Source organism: Eucalyptus grandis, chromosome 3 (genome assembly GCF_016545825.1).
Source record: "Eucalyptus grandis isolate ANBG69807.140 chromosome 3, ASM1654582v1, whole genome shotgun sequence".
NCBI lineage: Eukaryota > Viridiplantae > Streptophyta > Magnoliopsida > Myrtales > Myrtaceae > Eucalyptus > Eucalyptus grandis.
The window spans coordinates 12453899-12469082 of record NC_052614.1 but is presented as its reverse complement, the minus strand read 5'-3'; positions in this window follow the sequence as shown (position 1 = coordinate 12469082).

The window sequence follows — 15184 nt, the reverse complement described above, 5'->3', positions numbered from 1 at the left end:
TATACGCGATCATGCTAAGCGAAATCACATGTGTACCACTCATCTAAATGAATCCCGATCACAATTCGGCACCGAACTCTCTTGACGTCGTTTTGAATGCGGTAGCCTGTAGAGGTTGGTGAGAAAGAGGAGATGGGGTACCTTATAAGCTCTAGTGGTCGAAATTCGGCTTGCCTAGTTGGAAGGTCACTGCCCAAGTGGTACTCAAAATTTAATGACATGCGAGAGACCGTGCGTTCTACGACAGCGTTCGTCGGCCTGGCGAATCCTACAAGCTTTTCCCCAACTTCCGTGGATAATTCAGTAACCGAGAGAATCTTGGTCCGGTCCGAATAATGTTTTCGGATTACGGTTTGCAGGCGAGGATGCTTTTTGGTACTATGTATATTGGGTTTTTATTTTTTTATTTTTTTGGGTCTTTTTTTCTTTTTAATGAGTTTTGCATGAGAAACTAATTTAGGAGTTTAATTAGGCAGCGGGGAAAGAAAGAAATTCTCGGGTCTACCACATCATTTCAAGAGCAAGCACCCAAAAGAAAATGAATTAGTAAGAGCCCTGTATAACATCTGCAATCGTACATTGCTCCACATCTTAAGAGCATTTATAAATTTCATTCACGGCATTCGTATGATGACATTGGTACTTTTGTTATGAAAAATATTGACTTGAAATGGTTGTGGACAATCTTGGCAGCCACGAAGACACCCTGATGTGAAGTATGAAGTTCAAATTAGATAAACTTGCGACATTGCTTTCATGGTGGAAGGAATCGGTTATACATTATATAACTGTGTGGGAGAAATCCGACATTCTTCTCAATCGAAAAGAGAAACTCAACATTAACTTTGCTTCTTTTTTTTTAAAGTATGATTGTGGTGGTCTATCAAATTGAATCTAGACAATATCATCTATAGAAAATCATGTTAAGAATTGGGTGAAGTGAACCACGAGCTAAAAGCGGTAGTTGTTGGGCGAACTAATCCGATAAAGCTACTGAGCAAGAACTTCTAGACAAACTTGTGCTCAAAGCTGTTGATAATTTTCGACTGGTCCCGACTGAAATTGAAAAGTAATTCCCACTCTAGCCAAACCCTAAATAGCAGATCTACCTCAATTATGAAGAGAGATATATTTTTTTAGTCTTTGCTGAAAAATATGATGTTAGACGCCAAATTAGGTCATCAAAATTATTGTAGACCTTTCCGTGGGCAACCATGGTCTTCGGTCATCTGTTACTCCGACAAGGCTGCTCGTTTAAATATGTCTCGCTTAACCATCATATCATGCGACTGGAAAAGAGAAATATAAATTATAACAGAGTGTGTTTGAGTATGTCTCGGTTATTTAGAAACCTATCGAGAGTTTATCGTGTTGCTTTTCACATTAATTGCACGACCGGTTTTTTATTTATTTATTATCAAGCATTAATAACTCAAACTCAATTATTGCAAAGTCATGATAGTTGGCATCGGACACTTTCTTTAACAGCTTGAACAAAGTTTTGTGGATCACATCGTATATGGGTCGAGTACTATGATTGGCACACGTGCAAAAATACATTCATTTATATTCATATTATCAAAATTGAAAGATGTGGGCTAGGTAGCAATATTCAAGTTATGTTGTGCATATTATATGATTAGGGTTTAGAGATGCAAGAGCTGGCATGTTGCTGACCTTAATGTTGTTTAGGGTTAAATTAATGTTGCGCGTGGAACCACACCGTATTAATAACAAGTGGCTTAAATTTCTTAATCATCTCAAATTTGAGGATAGAGGTTTTTAGGGGAAAATTGTCCAAAAATTATTACACATTTTTTTATAAAGATTAATTTAATTATAAATATTTCAATTGTGCCAATTTTGTCCTAAACATTTTAATTGTGCCATTTTAGTCCTAAACCTTTAGATGATTTGCTAATATAGTTATAAACTTTTTGACGATTTGTCAATGTAGTCCTTCTAGCCGAATATCCAAATAATAGGTTTATGATTAAATTGACTTATCTTCAAAAATTTAGGATTAAATTCATAGAAATCTTGTTTAAATCAAAAGGTTCAATATTAAATTGGCTACCATATAACTTATTAGAATTTTTTGGATAATTATCCCAGTTTCTTAGCAAAGATTCTTGCTAAATCAATAGGGGAAACAATAGTAGTTCAAAGGGAAATATCTAGGTGTGCCGTCAATTTCATTAATGATCAGATCAATTATTGGGGGATGAGATCGATAGAGTCGAAGGGTTCCAATGTCTTTGGGGGAAATAAATTATTAGCCTTAAAGTTGGACAAAATGATGTTGTGCTTTTAAGGAATCTGAAATTAGCGCTTTCACTACTTATCGCTCTACCTTTTTCAGCAAAAACCTAAGCATCTCGTTTTTAGTGGGTCGATCTTATTTTTTGGTCGATTAGGGTAATGTGTTTGTGTTTCATTTTTCTTGCAAAGAGTAAGAGCAAAGGTAGGTAGATGAAAATTGGTCAAAAAATTCGATTTATTAAGTGAACTGAAGGACTAGTATTTCTTAATACTTCCGTGCTTTGGGCTACTCTTTTATATGTTACATTTGAAACAAATTGGTCTGAAACTTAAACTATTTAATAAATGTATGATTTAAGATCTAAATATCTAAAATTCCCTTTGCACATTAATTAGACTTCTTTGCCTAATTATATATAATAAGAGATTAAAATAGGAGTTTAGATGAAAAGCGTTGTTAAAAGTTGCACTTAAGACAATTTGCTTGCATATCATGTAAAATTTCATAAGATTAAAGTCAACTACTCTAAAAACCTAAGATGCGAGATGACAAATGTTGTTAAATTATCTTATTTACTAAAGTATTATTGTGTACATTTTACTGTACCGTTTTGCTATTATAATACGTATTCGTGAATAACATGAATATTTAGCAGAACCACGAGACAAAAGTTAGAAAGGTTTAAATGCTCTAAGATCTCTAGCTTTTGGAATCTAGAGTAGACTTAAGATCAAAAGGAAAACAGGTGTGGAAATGGAGATGAGTTTTGGAGAGAAAGGCACTCGAATCCGAGAGCAGGTGAAAGGTTGAAAAACTAGTGATAAGATTGGTGTGCTCCATGATTGGACTCCGTCTCTCTCAAAGCACTTAAGACGACCAGGCCCCTCCATCAAAAGCAAATTGAAGCTTTGAGCCAATGCTTCTTATCTTCACATTTAAATTCGACCCATTTTTCGTTTTTTCCACATTTTTTGTGGCCGAGGAAAATTAACGAAAAATTTAAGGAAAAAGAAGAAGAGAGAGAGAGAAATGTTAGAAACAATGAAGAGACACGTGCAGTGCACGATCTCCCGATACCGACAGTCTGATTCCGACAGTGGGAATGGGGGTGGGGGCATGTCTTGTGTCTGGCTTGATCTTGAGGCTTTCGATCACTCTTTCGAAACTTGCTTCTCTTCTCTTATTGGTCGAAATTCAATCCATCCTTTTTTTTTTCCTTAACTTTGCTAATTGGGTTATTAGTGATTATGATGTTTTCGTTGTGAAATGGTTGTACCAAGCTTTTGACTGCATCGCATATGTCCAACCTGAATGATGTGTACTTCGACCAAGCATTCACGTTTGATCCCTACTTGAATACGATTCTGGTTGGCAAATCTTAGGGACAATTCCTAAGATTGTTCTAAGCCAGTTTTGATGAAACGACGTTTCAAAACTAAAGAAAGATATTTTCGGGATCAACAGTGCTCGACTGAAGCGGTCTTTCTCAGTGCCTACTCCTCGTAACCCTAGATCTGGTACTGGCCATTATTAGTCACCAAATTAATGTGTTGATAATGATGGAAAGTAACACTCTGCAATTCCACAGCATCGGTTTAATTATGCCTATTTTGCAACTTGCATCGTGAGATAAACGTCAGTGTTGTTCTCTCTCTCTATCTTGATATGAAATGCCGCTTTCTCATATTAGTCTAATACTATAGTTACATTTGTAACTATTGTGCTTTTAACATTATTGACGCATAAAGACATTTGGTTGGCGGATAAAGAGATATAGAGACAAAGTCACCAAACATATGGCCAAAAGAAAAAGAGAGAATAGGCGAGCGAAAGGACGTGAATTGTTAGCTGATTTGGGTAAGAGAATCGACCCATTGCTTGTGGGATGGTTTGCTTCCAACAATGATGAGAACATCAATTTTCGACAGTTTCTTTTCCCAGTAACGATGCTGGATGAGACTATAATAGCGCATTAGTTACAGGAAGCGACGTGAAATTAGAATGATACCACATACCATAGATCACAAATTCAAATGGTTTGGGAAGAAGGCCATGGTTTTGTCTTCCCAAAGGATCCCGAACATTGAAGAGACACAGTAAAATCAGGAAAAGCTAGAAATCTACGGGGGAGATACGTCTCGCTCGCTTTCGCTTTTGAATAAATCAAGCCTGGTAATGCTGCTGCTGCCGCTGCCGCCCGAGATTCTAAAAAGCATAGCACCACTTTTAGGCAAATTGGTGTCGGGATTTCGTGGTTGAAATAGTATTCCGACAAGAATAAAGGAGGAACGAGGGGAAAAAAAAGAAGATAGGCAAAGTGATGAGCATGCTTTTCGTTGTGGGGTGGGGTGTAGACCCGCGATTGAAGCGAAAACCGATGAGGTTTGTGACTAAAAAGTCAAGAGGGGGGATGTGGTGCCAAGTCAAAAGTCATGGGCCTTCGGAGCTTTAGATAGAGCTATGGAGTTGTGTTCCTAAAGGAGCTTGTTTTTCCTAGGGTTACTTGATGTTGTCTTGAGGTTGGAGAAATGTGTGTGTAAAAGAGTTTGAGCACATCGTTGAACTCGAGTCTCGTGATTGTATTGTTGAGAGTTCCATTCGATGTTCAAATGACCAATGATTCCAGTAACTTGGTTGTCCTTATGATGTTCTCGGAGATTGTTTGTACAAGGATTAAGCACACAAGCACAACGAAATAAAGAAATTGAGACACAATATTTATATCCGTTCGCCTTTAGACGAGGGTTACCTTCAACAAAAAAGATTTCATTATAAGTAGCACATTCCACCTTTTTATTATAACTTTCAATTAGAAGAGATATAGATTATACATGCTCAATAGTTATTCATGACCCTAAACCCAAATTACCTACAAAATACAAGCCCAAACTATAATAGTGAGACTCCCGTGCTTTCTAGTCGATGGGGAATATGAACCACACTGCAATAATTTGGTATAGCTTTCATGAAAATAGTGCAACCATGAAGAAGAGTGTTGTGACTTTTGTAGGTTGTTTGATGGGCACCTTTACAACACGAGCCCTTACAATAATTCTAGAAAGCCATCATATTCAGTCTTATAGTGTTCCATCTTAAAAGGATGTATTGCTAAGCACACGAATTGTATCGTTTCATAGTCACACTAAACGAACTTTTGACGCATATGAATAGCATTGAATCAATAACCATGACAAGTGTTAGTGATTCTACTTAGGAGAAGAAAACGAGATTAGGTAACTTTTATGAATTTCTAAGTCCTGTGAAAGCTTTTGTTAAAAAAAAAAAAAAAAAGGTTCTCTTTTGTAACTTTCCGTCTTCATGCTGTCCAAATCTTCAAAATCATTTTCATGATGTTTCCTTGAGAATGGATTTTCCACTCTGGGCCGAAACAAACGAAGCCTGTGAATGAAACATCACGCCCAAGTGAGGTACCTACGTATGCAGATTTTGGGCGTGAGCATTTTGTAGATATATGGCTCAAGTTATCTCCTATGTCTGTAAGCCCAATTGGCTAATTGGGCTCTTGTAACTACATGTTTCTATATTTATTACTGTGGAAGACAAATTGCACGAAATTTTACTCGAGGGACAAAAATACCCCCACTTTTGAGTTCTTCATCCGGGCAAGTTGATCTGAGGTGGTCCGATAGAAACATAAGCAGGGAGAAATGACGTCATTTGTTGTGAAGAAAATGACGTCATTTTTCCAGTTTTCTTAATCAAGAGTTTGTCCATGTTAACGAGAAAAAAAAGAGCAAAAAGAAAAATATGGGGACAGTGTTGAATATGCCTTTAGCCGTGGGGTTTGGTGCAGACCCGCAATCGAAGCGAAAATCGATGAGTTTTGCTCCTAAAAAGGTCAAAGTGGATATGATGCCCGGCCAACAGTCATGGGGGCCTTTGGAGCATCATAATAATTACGGAATTGTTTCTTGTTTTCTCTTGTCGTTGATTGAAATTAGGGGTGTGCATGGTACGGGTGGGCGATTCCCGACCTAGAACTGGGAACCGCCCGCTAAGTACCGGTTCCGAAAAATTGAAACTAGGATCCACCCATTTGTTGCATGGATCCACTCGGGAACCGGACCGCCGATTCGGTCCGGTTCCCGGGTGGATCCATGGAACCGATCTTGACGCGAGCAACACTAGTTCTTCGGGATCTGCAGAAGGGTCGCTTGGGCAAGAGGCAGCGGCGGAGCTGGGTCGCGGGTCGCTGAACTGGATCATGGGTCGCTGGGAGGCTGAACGGCGACAGCGTCAGGGCTGAGATGAGCTTAGATTTGTAGTCGTCGAGCGAGATCAGCGCGGCTGAAGTAGGGGACGCCAAGCGTTGGTCGCGGATGGGTCTCGTGGGTTCTTTGGAGTCGCGGCCATCGGCGTGAAGAAACGAGCGGCGGTTGCGGTGCTGCACGTCGGGGGGAAGGCGGATTTGGTAGGGAGGCTAAACGGCGACGGCGTCAGGGGTGAGATGAGCTCAGATCGTAGTCGTTGAGCGAGATCGCGCGGCGGCGAAGCGGGGGACGCCGAGCGTTGGTCGTGGATGGGTCTCGTGGGTTCTTGGAGTCGCGGCCACCGGTGTGAAGAAACGAGCGGCGGTTGCGGTGCCGCACGTCGGGGGAAGGCGGATTCGGGGGAGGCTGAACGGCAACGGCGGGGCCGAGATGAGCTCGGATTGTAGTCGTTGAGCGAGATCGGCACGGTGAAGCGGGGGACACCGAGCGTTGGTCGCGGATGGGTCTCGTGGGTTGCTAGAGTCGCGGCCACCGACGTGAAGAAACGAGCGGCGGTTGCGGTGCTACACGTCATTGGGAAGGCGGATCGCGGCAGACGACGATGGCGAGAGGTGCGGAGCTGTCACGGTGTCGGTGGGCGCGCGGAGTATGAGATCGGAGCGGCGCCGGCGGGAGGGTGGCGGACGAGGCTACGGTGGCTTCGCAGCTCGTGTGGTGAGGCGGACCCACAGGTCACCGAGGAGGAATCGAAATAGCGAGAGGAACCGAGGAAGAGAGAGAGAGAGAGAGACAACCGCGAAACCGAAGAGAAGTGGAAGAGACAGAGAGAGACCTAGGTTTGTTTTAGTAATTTTTTTTTTTTTTTAATATTAAAAGGGAACCGGTTCAGTTCGTGTGGGCGGGCGAGCGGATCCGCCCATGGAACCGGGAACCGGACCGGTTCCCTCAAGAACCGCCTGGAACCGGTGGGAACCGGTTCGGTTCCCTTAAGAACCGCCGGTTCCGGGCGGTTCCGGTCCGGTTCCGAGCGGTCCGGGTAGATCCCGAGTATTTTGCACACCGCTAGTTGAAATTGTCGTTGCTTTGCGGGAGGTGGGAAAGAAAAGTGGGAATAAAAGTTTGAGCACATAACACATCAACGAGAAAATATTGACTGTCCTTCTTGTTTCAGCATGGCAAATATAGGAAGGTGTCTTGGAAAGTGACACGTGTTCATTTGAGATTAGCTAAAGGTGAAAGGCCTTGCCGGCCAAGTGAGCCTTTCACTTGACTAACACACAAAAAAACACAGGAATAGTGAAATCAAGCTTCCTTCGCTTTGTTCAAACAAAAAAGGGATCCGTCTCGAATCAAAACTATTTCTCCTTTCTTGTCTATACAGAAATTTTTCTTTTCTTATGAAATTTCTACTCAACTTGAAAAGATGCCTCAAGCCGATAGGAGCTCTTCATCATGTTCAAGAATTTCGAGAGAAGACTTGAGAGTGATTGACCTCTCACTCATGGCACACATGCTATATGTGTGATGCTGATACCTAAGAGACAGTGCCTCGGAAAGCACGGATGAGTCACATGCAGGCAAACTTGCACCTACCATCTAAGCCAAAATTTTGAAAATTTTGACTAGGAAAGAGAGTTCGTGCTAGCTAGTAGCGTTTCTTATTCTTTTGCATAGATTGTTATTTGCTCTTTCTCTCTCTTTACGTCTCTCTCTGCCCTCTCTCTCTTTGATCGGCGAACAACCGCGCCCAACCAGCAAATCACCGTGCCATCCCTCCGACTCCGGATCCAGCCTTGGCTCGTCCTGCACACACTCTCTCTTCGCACCCAACCCCCTCTCCCCTACTGGCCTGCTGATCTCCAGGTCTGCCTACATCACAATCCCACCGAGGTTCAGCCTGACCTCCTTCCTCGAGTCCCTGATCCTCCTCTCCAACGTTAATGCCATTTTTCACTTTTTCTTTTCTCCCTCCTCCTATTTTTTAGATAGAATTTAAGCATATGATGCTCCGTGCTTTGGGATTGGGGGAATGGGGTTTTAAGGATATAGACATAATTCTTTCGCTTATGCACTCCTAGGTGAGTACAAAGTGGCACAAGACACCCTATGAAAAATAGAACGTGAAGGTCGGGTGCTACTTTGACAGTTTGGTACTTGATGGGTCGGTTGGTTGATTAATGTTTTTCTTTGAGGGGAAAAAATCTGTCATAAACTATTCATTTAGCAGATGGTTAGTTAACTTCATTAGCATCCTTATTTGTTGTGTCTGGGATTGTTAACATTAGATCAAGCTATATCTATTGAAAGATTATTCAAAGTACCCTCTGTTGACACCTCAATTTTAATTAGTTTTATTAATTAAGTTTTTAATTTTGTCTTTTCGGATAAATAGATAATAAAAAGACAAAACAACAACAAAAACCAAATAAAAACACAAAAAAAAAAAAAGCAAAAGCCCAGCCCATCTTTTTTTCTCTCCTTTTCTTCTCCCTCCGCGTGGCCTATATGGCCCATTTTCCTTCACCCTTGGCCCGGCCCTTTTTCTCTCTTCTTCTTCCTCCCGTCTTCTTCTTCCTCGCCGCTTGCATCCCATGCGCGGTGGCCGGCGACGCGCGCGAAGGAGCTCCGGCCTACGGCCGAGGAGTGTAGGGCGACGTCGGCCGGAGGGGATAAGATCGCAAGCGCCATTAATGCCGAGCGAGCCATTTTGAAAGCTCGATGGGACACCGGTTCGGCCCGAGCGGAACCGGTGGGCAAGCCGGAGGCCGGCGACCGAGCCCCTCCGTTGACCGGAGTTCCTTTGCCTATAAATAGGTGGCCGCAAGCATCGTCGGAGGGCGTGGCGAGCTCGGAGATCCTTCACTGAGAGACATCGGGAAGGGTTGAAGGGCGAGCGCAGGAGAGAGCTCGAGTCGCGAGCTTAGCCCACCTTCCACCGAGAGACTTCGGGGAAGGCAGGCGGCGAGTGACTTCGAGAAGGTCAGATCCGGCCGGTGGAGGCTCGGATCCGGCTTTCGAGTGAGGAGGAATCAAGGCCGAGGAGGGTCCGGCCAAGATCTACGCAAAGAGATCTGTTTTTTTGCTGCCGTTGTTGTCGCCGGACGCCGTGCCGCGGCCGTTCGCCTCGCCTCCCGACGCCGTTGCTTCGACGGCTTGTTGTCGTGCCCCCACCCGCAGCCGTTGCCGTGATCGGTCCGCCGACGCCGCGCAGATCGGGAAACCGAGTTGCCCGGCCACCACCATCCGGACGTCATCGCCACGAACAGGTAGTGCTATCGCCACCGCCGCCGTTGCCGTCGCCATAGTTTCCCCCTCCGTAGTCCAACCCTCGTCACTACCGTCGCTGTCGCCGCCGTCGCTGTTGCCGCCACCGTCGCCGTCGCCGTCATCCCCGCTGTTGTGCCTCGGCGCCGCGATTCAGGAACCCTAGGGTTCCCGATTTTTCGGGTCGCGACCTCGGGTTGTCGGGTCGGACCCGAATCGAGAACCGGGTAGGGATTCCGCAAATTGCGGGCACGGCGGAAGACCGGGTCGCACGGGTCGGATCCGGTAGGGTTTCGCCCGGGAAGCGGGTCGTGGACCCGGTCGTCGGGCCGGGCGGCGTCCCCAAACGCCCGCCACGGCGTCGTTTTAACAAAATAAAAATAAAATAAAAAAGATGAAAAATCCGAGTCGGGCCCGTGTTTGGGTCACCGACCCAGGGTCGGACCCAACCGCGGATCCGACCGGTCGGTTTTATTTTATTATTTTAATATAAAATAATAAATATTTTTTTAAAAAATAATAAAATCAAAAAGTGTTTTTATTTTCAAAAATATTAAAAAGTGTTTTAATTTCCAGAAAATCGAAAAATATTAAAAAATGTCGAAAAATGTTTTATTTTCTAAAAATCGAGAAAAATCAAAAAATAATTTATTTTCCAAAAATATTAAAAAATATTTTATTTTCCGAAAAAAAATAAAAATATTCCATATTTTCCAAAAATGCCAAAAATCCAAAAAATCCAAAATTTCATGAAAAAGCCAAAAAATTCAGAAAATCCAAAAAAGACTTGTATTTTCCCAAAAATACCAAAAAAATCCAAAAAATCCCTTTTGTGTCCAAAATATTAGAAAAAGACCTAGAAAATGTTTTCCCTCCCAAAATGCAGGAAAATCCCTCGAACATCCAAAAACCTCGGGGTTTAAACAAGATTAGGTACCGAAAGGGCATTAGTGATTAACTAGTGTAATCAAGTCCCCGATCCTAATTTCTCTGGTTACGCAGAGTGAGTATTTCTCCCGGTACTTCACTTGGGTTTCTAATCAACCCACCCCAAATCGATTAGTGGCGACTCGTTTTAAAATTAATTTATAGGTTAAAAATTTAGATTATTAAGGTCGTGAATTGGTAGACTTGGGAGAGTCCGGGCATAATTAATTTCAGCTGAGCCATTAGCCTCTTTAGGCACTCGTACCCGATTGCGAGCGCCAGAAAAAAAGAGGTCGTGACACCCTCAATTTTTTAACTTTATGAAAACATCATCTTGCCTTAGTGAGATTTATGCTTGAATTTTGGTCATAGTGAGATTTATGCTTGAATTTTGGTCATAGTCCATTGTAAGTAGCAGAAATCCACCATAAATGCTTTTAGGAATTTATTTTTAGATTCGTTAGAAAAACTAATAAATCCTAGTTATCTTTTGATAGTATTGAAAGAATAGACTTATTTATCTCAACACAATATCATATTCTTTACCTATTTGAGTTATAACAATTTCTCAAATTTTTTGGATGCCAATATGAAGAACTTGAATGATCAACTCATTAAGTTTATTAAGACATAATATAAAGATGAAGATCGAATTTGCAAAAGTTTGATCTGCATATAACATATCCAACACTAAATAGAAATTTAAAAGCTATGCTAGATAAAATCCCTCAACGGCAAAAATGTGGCGCATGGATTTCATTTAATATTAAAAAAATGTAGAATTAATTTGACAAAAGAAATTTTCAAAAGCGAGACAAAATAAGGACGTCACAATTTACTAAGAAGCAAACCTAAATTTCCCCAATGGTTTCTATGCCCCATTACACATTAATGATATTGGAATATTTGAATAAAACCAATTAAATCCATAATTGGAAAAGAAGCAAAATATCACAACAAGCACATCCAGAACAAGGTGGTCACAACATAATGCCACCAACTAACAATGGATTAAGATTGTTGCCTCTCCCAAAAACAAGCTCTGACTCTAAAATCATACAAAAAGCCTTGATAATATGATTAAAAACATAAAAAGAGTAAAATTAACAAAACAAGCCATGACATATTTACCCAACCATTGCATTGTCTAGGACAATGTTCTAACATACTAGAAATAGCAAAAGAGAAAAATTCAAAGCAAATGCCTTCAAGGACATTGTTTAACAATTCTTAAACTATCCCATGACTATTATCAACTATTCAAGTTCTTCATCCCCTAAACACCGAATAACCAAACTATGAAACTTAAAAGAGAAATAGCAATTGCAAGAGTAAAGCTCAATATGCACCTGAATCAAAGCCTCAAAAAATGAAGGAAAAGAAATAAACAGGAAAGTATTATAATTCATAGACCAAGAAAGAACAAGTAAGGTATCATTCTCATCACTTCTAGGAGAAGACATAATTGCCAATCTTGAATTCTCAACAATATATGGACCATGCAAATAGCTAAGAGCACTAGCCTGTATCTTGGTAATAGTTATAAAGATGACAAGTCCCTAAAAGCACTAATGGTGGATTTTTGCCACTTACAATGGACTATGACTAGAATTCAAACATAAATCTCAATAATGCAAGATGATGTTTTGATAAAATTAAGAATTTGAGGGTACTTTGAATAATCTTCCAATAGACACAGCTTGATCTAAGGTTAACGATCCCAAACATAACAAACAAGGATGCCAATGAATTAACTAACCATCTCATAAATAAATAGTTTACGAAGGATTTTTTTTCCTCATCAAATAAAAACATTAATCAACCAACCAACCTATCAAGTGCCAAACTGCCAAAGTAGCATCCGACCTTCATGTTTTATTTTTCCCTAGGGTGTCTTGTACCACTCTGTACCCACCTAGGAGTTAATGAGGTATATAATTATGTCTATACTTTTAAAACCCCATTCCCCCAATACCAAAGCACAAAGCACTGCACACTTGAATTTGATCCAAAAAAATAGGAGGGAGAAAAGCAAAAGCGAGAAATGACCTTGACATTGAAGAGGAGAACTGGGGACCTAAGGAAGGAGCTCGGGCTAAGACCCAGCAGGATCGCGATGCAAGTGGATTTGGAGATCAGTAGGCTGATGAGAAAGGGGGGTCGAGCGCGAAGAAAGTGTGTGCAGGACGAGCCGTGTTCGGATCCCAAGCCAGAGGGGCACGAATGGTTTGCTAATTGGGCGCAATGGTTCATTGATTAGAGAAAGGAAAGAGAAAGAGCAAGGGACAAATTGTGTAGAAGAAAAAGAAACCCTACTAGCTGGCACGCATTCTCTCTGCCAGCCAAAATTTTTCAAAATTTTTTCTAAGATTGTGGGGTCCCACAATCGGACACGTGTCGCCTTCCCGAGTGCCTTCCTATTTGCCACGCTAGAACGTTAGATGCAACTAATATTTTCTCGCACATTGAGAGCTCCTTTTGATGTCCGTTGTAAGACATCAAAATGCCATGGTTTCTATAAAAAGACAATTTTTATGTGTCTATAGAAATTGTTCGATATGGCTTTTTTTACAACAATTTCAGTTGAGAAGAGTGAGAATGATCTCTATAACTTCAGAAAAAGTGTTAAAAGAGTATTAAAAATATTGTATTTGTACTAATTTAGTTCTAAATCTTTTGACCAAGTGTCAATTCAGTCATTCCGGTTAATTTTGACCATACTTAACTGACATAAATACTAATCGGCACTGACACATACAAATTTTAATAATATTTTAATATATTTTTAATTTGTTAATTATTTTTTGAATTTTTTCTTTTATTTTTATTTTTGGCCCTTCTTCTTTCTTTAGTAGGTGACTGGCCATAGACAATGGCCAGCCATTGGCTAAAGGAAGAAAAAGGCCAAAAACATGAAAAGTAAAAAATTGACAAAATTGACAAAATATTAAAATATTATTAAACATTATCCATGTTAGTATCAACGGTGCCGCGTAACCCGATCGAAGTCCACATCAACAAAATCCAACCAAAATTATATGGAAGGATTGAATTGGTATTAAGTTAAAAAGTTTATAACTAAATCGACGTAAATGCAATAAGTTTAAGAATTTTTTGATACTTTTTCCTCATAAACTTTTATAAATTGTTTAATAAAAGTCTTACAACAGGATGTGGTCTCAAAGTATTGTATCATAGAAGTATATATTGCCAAACACACTAATTATATAACTTCACGACATAGTTATTACTCAGCACAATTATCGCATAGTATGATCATAATTATGCTAAATGAACCCTCAACATATATGAATTTCCTTAAATCAACATACAAGTGCCGTGATTCTACTTAAGAGAAGTAGATGAGATCAGGTGGACTTTACGAGCTATAGAGAAAAATATGTTCTCTTTTGTAACTTTCCTTCTTCATGTTGTGGAGATCTTAAGAATCATTTTCATGGTGCTCCCTAGAGAATTGACTTTATTGTCTATGCTGAACCTAACGAGACCTATGCATTCTGGACATTAATATCTTACAAATTCAAGGTCCAAATTATCTCCGATGTCAAGGCCTGTAAGCCCAAGTTGGCTTATTGGGCTCAACAGTTATGATGTTACCCCACTTTTGTTGTCAGTCTTACACACAACATATGCACATGGACACATGGATATACAAGCCAAATGGCCAAAAAAACAAAAAAAATTATACTTATAAGATGAAATTATTCCCATTTTACAAATGTCCAATAAATTTTACCAACTTTTACTCAAAGGAAAAAAAATACCCAGCTTTTTCAAGTTCCTTATTCATGCAAGTTGATCTGGGATTTGACATAGCTCATGGCATTGACGGGTTACGATAGACACGCAAGTGAGGCAGAATGTTGTAAATTCTTACGAAGAAAAATTATGCCATTTTTAGTTTTCTTATCAAAGAACTCGTCTATTGTAGCAAGAATAAATTTAAAAAAAAAAAGAGAAATAATAATGAGCTGTCCCAAATCAGAGGAGCTATATTTTTTTAACTAAGATCTTTTTGGCCCAAATCTAATATTGGTATTCCAAATCCACGATTTCGAGAGACACCATCATTTTTTAAATTCAGAAACTCTAACGTTAGGTTTTTACACCTCTTGAATAAAATTTTATGCATGCATTACGCCTCTCAAATAAAATTTTATGCATGCATTCTTTTGGATTGTTTGAAAAGTAGCACTATTTTCATCCCGTGAGCATAGGTTTGTGGATTTTTTATAAAAAAAAAAATTTTTTTTTAAAAATTTTTTTTGGCATTTGGCCCGGATGTACATAATTTTGAAAAGCATGCTTGATGGGTCTTAGCGAAAAAAAAAAAAAAAAAAGAAGGAAATTCTGCACGAAGCCCAAAAGCCGGGAAGGCCCATGGACTTGAAGCCGACGCCTCAACCACCAAGCCCACTAATGTCACTTACAACCGCAACTTACCGACCAACGGAAAACTGCCACGTTGCGCTTATGC